Below are 8,936 nucleotides of genomic sequence, written 5' to 3'. Positions count from 1 at the left end.
AAATGTTTTTGTAAAGGAGAAGATTTTTTATGAAATCATTTTAGTTAAATAGTCTGTAAAAATCTGAGACAAATGTACAGACTCAAAACGTTTGCAATATATTTTCATGTCTGATAAGATCACTGAATAAAGTGAGCATAGTCTCATTAAATGTTTCTATAGAGGTTTTTATTTCTATAGTCATGTCAAATTCATTTTTGTTGTATTTTGACATATTGTAGTTATATTTCTTTTCTAGTTTAACCACTTCCTTGCTACCTTAATTCTGTTATTTTACAAAAATACAGTGCTCTTTGTCTCTTAAATACACATCTCGCACTAAATAAAGGGCAAACAGTGATAGCAAAAATGTTAAATAACAACTTGTAACAAAAGACTTGGTGTAATTCTTTGCAATAATCATAAAAACAAAGCAATACATCCTAAACTAAAACAACCTTAAAAAGCACAAAATGTACAAAGAGCTTAAATCTGATTAAAAAGTTAAAATGCGTTATTTACAGAACATAGAATCACTCATTATTGCTGTACATGAAATGGTATTTAAGGATAATTGTTCATTATCATTACTGAGCAGACAGAACACAGTTCTGATTCATGGTCCATGTGTACGTTTAGTGGCAGGTGGGCAGCGTGACTCTCTGCTCGTCCATCCTCTTGGCCTGTGAGCGTATGATGAGACTGAAGAAGTCTTCATCCGGGACGGTGGGTCCACGTGAGGAGGGAGGAGGAGGGGCACATCTCTGATCATCCAGACGAGACCCCTGACAGAGATGACAAAAGGGCAAAAAATGATTCAAAATTAAAGTATCACTACCTTCATGTTTTATTCTGGTCTAGCAACTACAAATTAAAACAGCCTATCCCACCCTAATACTGATTTTATAGCAAATAAATCAATATGAGGGAGGAAACTGAAAGTGCAAATTCAATGTCTCTCACCTGACACTTGACAAGCATGTCGAAGAACTGGTCATCAGGCTCGGTGGCGTCCATGCTGGCCATGACCTGACTTAAAATCATGTGTCTGCTGTTAGTGTTACTGTGTTCAGACAGGGTGCGCAGTCCGGGCAGACTGTTTCCTGTTCCCGCCCTCTGTTCGTCCAGCCTCCTGCCCTGAGCACTCGCCAACAGTCTGAAAAACGGCTCCTGCCCCGGAGACGCAGCAGACTCTGAGAATGCTGGAGAGAGTGTGAAATGTTTAAGTGAGAGTTCACCCCAAAATGTAAATTCTGTCATCATTTGATTACCCTCGTGTTGTCCCAAACCCATATGACTTTCTTCAAATAGAACACATGTGAAGATGCTTGGCAGAATGACAGCCTCGGTCACCATTCACTTTCTTTGTGTGGGATAAAGGCAATTTTGTGATCCAAGGAAGAAAAAGTCATACAGGTTTGGAACAGGACTGTGAGTAAATGACAGAAGTGTCATTTTTGGATGTTATTTTAAATGCAATGAATTAAATACAAATTAAATGAAAACATAATAATGTGACAGAAGAATAGTGGCTAACATTTCCTGATGGTTCTGGGTGGTGTGGTGGATGGGGAGGAGGAGTTAGAATTGACAGACAGATGGCTCCTCCCATCCTGTACTGCACACCGCTGGTCATCCATTCTGTTGCTCTGGAAACGACTCAGCAGGTCAAAAAGTCCTCATCTCCTAACATGTCTGTACTCCCATGCTGAGGACATGAAGGTCAAAGGTTAATTATTAAACACATTACAGACAATAGTGTGGCAGGCCAGGCGGGGCGGAGCGAGGACAGAGAGGAGCGAGGCCGAGGTGTGCAGCTGGGGCGAATGATCGCGCCCAGCTGTGAGTGATGACAGCGTGATTAGGTGGGGTACAAAGCCGGGAGCAGAGCTGCAGTCGGGAGAGAGACGCCGAGAGTGAGACAATGAAGCTGTGTGTTCATGTTGCTGTGTTTTAAGTTTAATGTGGTGTTTGGATTAAAGTTCGTTGAATGTCCATTCAGCTCCAAGCTTCCTCCTTTCCCCTCCGAACAGAGGTCCTTCACATTTATGCTGGACACTCTGACTTTATATATACTGTATATATACACTATATTGCCAAAAGTATTCGCTCACCCATCCAAATAATTGAATTCAGGTGTTCCAATCACTTCCATGGCCACAGGTGTATAAAATGAAGCACCTAGGCATGCAGACTGCTTCTACAAACATTTGTGAAAGAATGGGCCGCTCTCAGGAGCTCAGTGAATTCCAGCGTGGTACTGTGATAGGATGCCACCTGTGCAACAAGTCCAGTCATGAAATTTCCTCGCTACTAAATATTCCACAGTCAACTGTCAGTGGTATTATAACAAAGTGGAAGCGATTGGGAATGACAGCAACTCAGCCACGAAGTGGTAGGCCACGTAAAATGACAGAGCGGGGTCAGCAGATGCTGAGGCGCATAGTGCGCAGAGGTCGCCAACTTTCTGCAGAGTCAATCGCTACAGACCTCCAAAGTTCACGTGGCCTTCAGATTAGCTCAAGAACAGTGCGTAGAGAGCTTCATGGAATGGGTTTCCATGGCCGAGCAGCTGTATCCAAGCCATACATCACCAAGTGCAATGCAAACCGTCGGATGCAGTGGTGTAAAGCACGCCGCCACTGGACTCTAGAGCAGTGGAGACGCGTTCTCTGGAGTGACGAATCACACTTCTCCATCTGGCAATCTGATGGACGAGTCTGGGTTTGGCGGTTGCCAGGAGAACGGTACTTGTCTGACTGCATTGTGCCAACTGTGAAGTTTGGTGGAGGGGGGATTATGGTGTGGGGTTGTTTTTCAGGAGCTGGGCTTGGCCCCTTAGTTCCAGTGAAAGTAACCCTGCATGCTTCAGCCTACCAAGAGATTTTGGACAATTCCATGCTCCCAACTTTGTGGGAACAGTTTGGGGATGGCCCCTTCCTGTTCCAACATGACTGCGCACCAGTGCACAAAGCAAGGTCCATAAAGACATGGATGAGCGAGTTTGGTGTGGAAGAACTTGACTGGCCTGCACAGAGTCCTGACCTCAACCCGATAGAGCACCTTTGGGATGAATTAGAGCGAAGACTGCGAGCCAGGCCTTCTCGTCCAACATCAGTGTCTGACCTCACAAATGCGCTTCTGGAAGAATGGTCAAAAATTCCCATAAACACACTCCTAAACCTTGTGGAAAGCCTTCCCAGAAGAGGTGAAGCTGTTATAGCTGCAAAAGGTGGGCCGACGTCATATTAAACCATATGGATTAAGAATAGGATGTCACTTAAGTTCATACGCTTCTAAAGGCAGATGAGCGAATACTTTTGGCAATATAGTGTATATATATATATATTATACAGTATATATAAATATATATACTGGTCATATAATATCTGTTACTTATGGAGGGCCAAAAAAATCAGAATCTAGTTGTAACGTAACCATGCTGTGTTCTTTTGTGTTTGAGTAGTGGTTTCTGTGTGTGGTTTTATTACTTTGTTCTGAGGAGTTTCTTGTGTGTTGCTGGTATCCTGGAGGATTTTACTGGAGCTGCTCTGCAGTTTGTGTTTCTTGCCTCGGAAACGTTTGACAAAGGAGAGTTTGGAGGACGATTTAGCCAGTGTGGATTTGGATGGCTTGAAGAGGATGTCACTGGTCCACTTCTGGCCCTGCAGTACAGGGATTAAATGATTCCTTATGAATCCCGACACTGAGATTTACGAACATACACTTTTTCTTTATTGTCTAAAGAGGTGTTGATGATCTTTCAGAAATTTCAGGACTTTTCCCCCTTGATCTTTCCAGTCATTTGTGAGAACTGGAAACAGATTTATTTGAAAAAGTAAATTCCATCCAGGAACCGTTTGATTCATGTGAACCGTTTTGACCTAAAAGGTGATTCAGACAAATCAGAAATCAATGTGGCTTGCAAGTTTTACTCTACTCAAGAGCAGTAGCTGATACAATATTTTTAGTCTCAGGGAAAACTAGAAAATTACTTTTCAATGACTGAAAATCACAATTTTAAAATTCCCTGATATTTCCAAGTTTTCCATGACTGTGGGAACCATGACTTTGCTTTGTTCCAAAACCTAGTGAGATACCATTTAGGCAACACTTTTGGAAATAAAAAAAGAAAAGATATTGAACATATAGCTCCTTTCACACATGAAACTTGGTAGATTGCAGTAAAATTGTTGGATTGTCTTTACTAGTAAATGTATAAACTCTGCTATTCACACATGCAATGGTTTCAATCTTTTTTCCGTTCCGCGACATTCACGCAGAAGCACCAAAATGCCATTAAACTCTGAGATATAGTTAGTTATTTTATCAGTCAACAAATTTCTTCATCCGCATTGGATGTAGAGAAGTGCTTTAAGGCTGGATTACACTAGACCACTTCTAAAATATGAATAGAATCTAAAAATACTTGACGTACATCAGCACGTCCTGAACTTGTGCGTACTCAAATCGTTAATCTTACAACTCTGTTCACACACAGTATCAAAACTGAACTTTTCAGGTAATGTTACAACTTCTCATGCAGGGATATAGCCAATGCAAAATGTCCCGGCATTTTTGAAAGGGTCGTGTTTACATTTCTGGAAAAGATTGTATGTGTGAAAGCGATGTATGATACAATACCAACAGTGAGGCAGCCCTAGGTTTCAGCACAGATCTTTTAAATACTGTATAGCTTGTCAATCAGATAGATGGGTACACTTTTGATAAAAAACAAAAAGCACCGGCAGGAGCTCAATATATGCGCCCACACTCACATTGATCTTGTCTGGTGTAAGTTTTAGCAGCTCCAGATTCTCCATACTGTGCCGCCGGCTCATGCTGGGCCTGGCACCTGGAAAGCAACAATTTCTATTTTGATACCGACACAGCCAATCAGTTGAAAAGCTTAAACAAACGCAATGGCCACACACTGTCCCCAACACTTTATTCTTTTGATTAACCCTCCAGAAGAGCCTGAGGTAGTATGGCATAATGGCTAAAAGGAGTTCGTGCTGTACAGCTTTGAGTGCTATACCGTGCAGTTTGTAGTTGATCTCCTTGTTCTCAGAAAGGACAGAATTGTTTGTGCTATAACTGAGGCCAAGCACCATCTGAAGGTCTGAGACATTCATGCGAGCAGGGAGCTCACCGCTACGATCTCCTGTCTGTATACAAGATGTTTCAGAGCAGAGATTAGGACACTTACAAAAAACACATCAATACACCACTTTGCCTTTTATTGTATTTGCTTACAGTTAACTACACAAATCAATAAACACAAAATTTACAAAACATTAGTTATTATATTCTAAAACACATTCCCTTACAGATTGCATCAGTCAGGTTCCGGAAGTAAAAAATAAACATTAATTTTTTTCCATAGATGAATTGATTTTCAATGATAACTTTAAAAGACAGACCTACCATGAGCTCAGAGGTTTTCACTGACCACGTTTACATGCACTTAAGAAAGCGGTTATTCCTGGATTTTTGCGTTCTGAAATGTCACGTGAACGAGAATGCCGATTTATTTACGCCGTTTAAGGAATTATGAGAAAGCGGTTTAACACACCTAGGTTTCTACTGGAGAAAGCTGCTTATGCGGCCATGTAAACACATAAGTGGCATTCTAACAGGTTTTTGAAGTGTGTGCATGTGCGTGGAAAAGACAGAATAACACACGTCATAGGATAGAGCCCAACAATAAGTCAACAAAACATTTCTGGGAGTACAGTGGGAAAAGCACATACATTATACGATACCGATTTATAAACACCACTGTAAAATATCGACGGTCCCTTACGTTCACGTATATACGCTGGTACATTGAGGGAATCCCAGAGTTTCACATGAAAGGGAAACCTCACTATTGAAGCGCAATTCCGCTGCAGGTCACCATAGAAAGGTAAGGAAACAAACACAGCAACAAAGAATAAAATAGTGAAGTCTTCCTCGGTTACCATGTTTGTTATTTACACAAGCGTCACAGGGAAATTACGTTGCTCTGGAAAAAGCTGCTTACTGACCATGCCACATGTATATGGGAGTAAAGCGTACACCGCTTATATACCGCATATACAGTGCTTATACAGGAACGCTACTTTCTCGCGATACCGTTGTCGTAAGTAAACATAGTAAACGTAGTCACTGATGGTACAGTATGCTTCTGTTGAAGCCATCCACCTGCATTATTTCATTATTTTGTTTATAGCAGAAGTCCTGTGGAACAACTACAATACCCATGGTCCAGCAGAGAAATCTTCACCAATCAGAGAACCGTGGCCAACATAGCCCAGGAAATTAGCCCAGGAGCCACCACCCACTCCCATGATGCCATGTGAATGATGCAATTTCGGTCTCCCTTTACCCTTAAACTACTTATAGATTTGTACATATCACAATATTTTGCAATAAACTTAAAATATATTGTTTCTATACTTATAATCAACAACCTAAAATCAACAGTTTTATATACAGTGACAAGAAAAAGTATGTGAACCCTTTGGTCTTGGCTGGATGGCCACTTCTAGGGAGAGTATCCATAGTACTAAACTGTCTTCATTTATAGACAATTTGTCTATCTGTGGACAGATGAATATCTATGCTCTCCTAGATAAATTTGTAACATTTTCCAGCTTTATGCAAAGCAAGAATTCTTGATGGTAGGTCTTCTGAGATCTCTTTTTTGTGAGACATGGTCCATGGCAGCAGATGCATCTTGTGAATAACAAACTCAAAATGTTTGAGTGCTTTTTATAAGTCAAAGCTCTAACCAATACCTCCAATCTCGTTTTATTAATTGGATGCCAGGTTTGCCAACTCCTGACTCTAATTAGCTTTTGTTGATGTCATTAGCCTAGGGGTTACACTGTGATTGTTTGATATATTCAATATGTACAAGAACAATACAGTAGTTTTATTAGTTAAAACTAATAGTTAACTTAGATTATTTATACATAAAGTAATTCCAAAGGGTTCACATACTTTTTCTTGCCACTGTATTTCCATAATTTTTTTATTTAATTACATAATTTACAATGCTTAACAGGACTGTAGTTCCTGCCCTCATGACAGACAGTGAGTACACAGTCTTGTACCTTTGTCTTTTTGTCAATTACATTTTGCCTCAAAACAAATTTTGTAAGGTTGTGATTTACCTCTGAGCTGGTTGGTTTGGTTTATGGCTTACAACTCTTCTATGGAGGATTTTATGAAAAGCCTATGCAAAAAAATGAATTGGAAAAATACTTCCAGAACCAAGATGGCTGAAAAAGTGATGTTCTATTTCAGTTACAAAGAATTTACAGCAGTTTTACCACATAATGACTTTGATATTCTGAATTAGCGAAAATACTTTAATTTCCAAAGTAACAAAAGTACAAGGTACTTCCAAGTGTCTAATAAATGTGTTAATCTGTAGGTGGTCATTCCTCTTTTGAGATTTCCAAATGCTTCTCAGCAAAGTGCATAGCCAGGTCATGATTCCCTAGTGCTGTATGTGCATTTTTAAAACTCCAGCAGGCCCTGCCTTTACCAATCCTACAGTAAACATAAACTCCATAAATTAATATGAAATTACTACACCTAATGTGTTTTTGTGTAGTCACACATAATGTTACTACTTATAGTAGTAGTAGTAGTAGTAGTAGTAGTAGTAGTGAGAAGCTGATATATAGGCCTGGCTGATTAATTGAACAATAACTGGCAATTTTGAGATTATTGACATTGGCAACTGTGCCTGATTGTCCATTTGATATAATCTTATTAAAGATTATTCAGTTGTATTTTACATACAGTATATCTGCAATATATTGGCCACCGGCCACCCTGCTCTCTAGATTTCTGTATCAGACCTTAATAAAACCATATCGGTCAACCACTAACTTACTACTACCGCTACATGATTCCCTGTGACAGCACACCTGTCATTGAGATTCTGAGCGATGATGAGATGTTTGAGATGGTAGTCGATGGCTCTCTCATAGTCCTGCAGCAATGTGTATGTGTTACCCAGACTGTAGCAGGCCTGAGCCTCCACCGCCAAATCCTTTAGCTGCCGCGCCAACAGCAGAGCGTTCCTGCACCCATTATACATCAAAACCACTGTCAGAGCTAAGCCAGAAACAAAACAAAACCCATAATAACAAATACTGGTTGATGAAAAAAAGACATTCGGGTTGGAGTAAAATGTAATTTTCTAGTCTCTAATGGCCCATTAGAGGAAGGTGCCCCGTTCTGTGCCTGACAAGCTGATGAGGTCTTAAACCACTGCCCCCCTAACCAACCCTCATGAGCTGAAGATTAAAGGTTGCTAAATATTACTAAATACAGTTCAGAACATTATAAAGTGTTGCTTATTTTACTGTAGATTATTAACCATTACTAAGAATGAGTTTGAACAGGTGGTCACCTGTAATGTTCTGTAGCCTTCTCAAACTCTCCAAGGAATATGCAGGCGTTTCCAAGATTGCAGTAGGCTCTCCTCTCTGCCGCGCGGTCACCGAACTCTTTAGCGATAAGCAGACGATGGAAGTAAAATTGTTCATCAATTGTTGATGTCAATTGTTTGATCAGTGCTCTACCAGGTTTGGCTGTGTTGTAAAGCTTTAAGGCATGGTCGCATTCACCACAGCGAAAGTCCGCCCAGCGAAATACAGTCATCTCAAAAGTAACAGTCAGTATCTGGTGTGGTCACCAGCTGCATTAAGTACTGCAGTGCATTTCCTCCTCATGCACTGCGCCAGATTTGCCAGTTCTTGCTGAGATGTTACCCCACACTTCCACCAAGGCACTTGCAAGTTCCCGGACACTTCTGGGGGGAATGGCCCTAGCCTTCACCCTCCGATTCAATAGGTCCCAGACGTGCTCAATGGGATTGAGATCTGGGCTCTTCGCTGGCCATGGCAGAACACTGACATTCCTGTCTTGCAGGAAATCACACACAGAACGAGCAG

General features: G+C 40.8%; 1 pseudogene; it reads right to left on the bottom strand.

Moving 5' to 3' along the window:
- Nucleotides 1–146: 146 nt before the first annotated feature.
- On the bottom strand, nt 147–8,643 carry LOC127439460 (G-protein-signaling modulator 2-like; annotated as a pseudogene).
- Between the last annotated feature and the right edge of the window lie 293 nt (nt 8,644–8,936).

The sequence above is a fragment of the Myxocyprinus asiaticus genome, unplaced genomic scaffold (genome assembly GCF_019703515.2).
Source record: "Myxocyprinus asiaticus isolate MX2 ecotype Aquarium Trade unplaced genomic scaffold, UBuf_Myxa_2 HiC_scaffold_53, whole genome shotgun sequence".
NCBI classification, from domain to species: Eukaryota; Metazoa; Chordata; class Actinopteri; order Cypriniformes; family Catostomidae; genus Myxocyprinus; species Myxocyprinus asiaticus.
Note: the sequence above shows the minus strand (reverse complement) of the source record. Positions and strands in the feature narration are given on the sequence as shown.